At 42.7% G+C, this 1,092-nt stretch overlaps 1 non-coding gene across 1 annotated transcript; it reads left to right on the plus strand.

Moving 5' to 3' along the window:
• Nucleotides 1-755: 755 nt before the first annotated feature.
• TRNAF-GAA lies at nucleotides 756-828 on the plus strand. Its single transcript has one exon. It is a non-coding gene; the product is annotated as a tRNA-Phe (tRNA).
• The last annotated feature ends 264 nt before the right edge of the window (nucleotides 829-1,092 follow it).

Consider the following 1,092-nt stretch of genomic DNA (forward strand, 5'->3'; position numbering starts at 1 on the left):
AGAAAAGCTCAGCTGCCAGGCGCTTGCAGAAGACCCACTGGGGCTTACTCTCCAGGGAATTTTGTGGGCACCCCAGTGGCCAGCCTCCTGCTCAGCAGCCCCCACTTGCTGACTGCAGATGAGCTCTGGCTTCTGACGCCCCAGAGAACTTCTCTACCGTCAGTGCCAGCTACCCCAACGTACTGTGTTTTCTGGGGCTTGGTTAGGACATGGGCATCCTTGGAAGCCCATTACTCTGCTACCACATCTTTTTAGTTTACTTCATCCATCCTGTTCCCTTGGTTTGTGTCTGCCATCTCCCCTTCGTGGTCTCCTCGGAGCTGTCGTTCTCAGCTGGTTTCTAATCCTGGCTATATCTACATGTCTATGGGAACATGGCTTTTATGGAGGTTGATACTTCATTAAATATTTAAGTGGACCATGCTGCCATTTTTCTAGAAATTAATCATATATTAGATGGAAATGCCAACTAAAGACGTTTTGTTTTTGTTTTTGTTTTTTGCTTTTTGACACGAGAAGAGCACATGATACATTTTTAAATGGGAAACACAGATTGCAGGGCAGTTAAGAACATAACCGAGAAAAGTGAAATCATTTATTACTTCAAGCTTAGGAATAGGGACCTTGCTTCATCATCTCTGTACTATTTGTTAAATGTCTACCTCCAGCTGAACCTGAATATTGACATTTTTTTTTTACTGTTGTAAAACAGATATTATTCCATTATAGTTATACAGGAAAAGCTGCCGGAACAAGCTGAAATAGCTCAGTTGGGAGAGCGTTAGACTGAAGATCTAAAGGTCCCTGGTTCAATCCCGGGTTTCAGCAGTGTTTTTGATGCTTATGCTAAATGTACTTTTTGGCAGTCTTAACCGAAATATAAGCTGTAAAGGGAATGTTAGGCTCTCATGTGGATCTCTGGGGCGAATCGTAGGCTTTTCAGGGACGGGTGGTATCAGGAGTCTTGGGGGGCCTTTTTATATAAACCCACTAGCACTGTTGTACTTCCTGACTGTAATAGTAATAGCTGACTTTTCTAGAGTACTTGTTAATGTCAAGCTTTCGTCTAAACTCTATGTAGTAACTTATTTA

The sequence above is a fragment of the Mirounga leonina genome, unplaced genomic scaffold, assembly GCF_011800145.1.
Source record: "Mirounga leonina isolate KUSES-001 unplaced genomic scaffold, KU_Mleo_1.0 Mir_151, whole genome shotgun sequence".
Taxonomy (NCBI): domain Eukaryota; kingdom Metazoa; phylum Chordata; class Mammalia; order Carnivora; family Phocidae; genus Mirounga; species Mirounga leonina.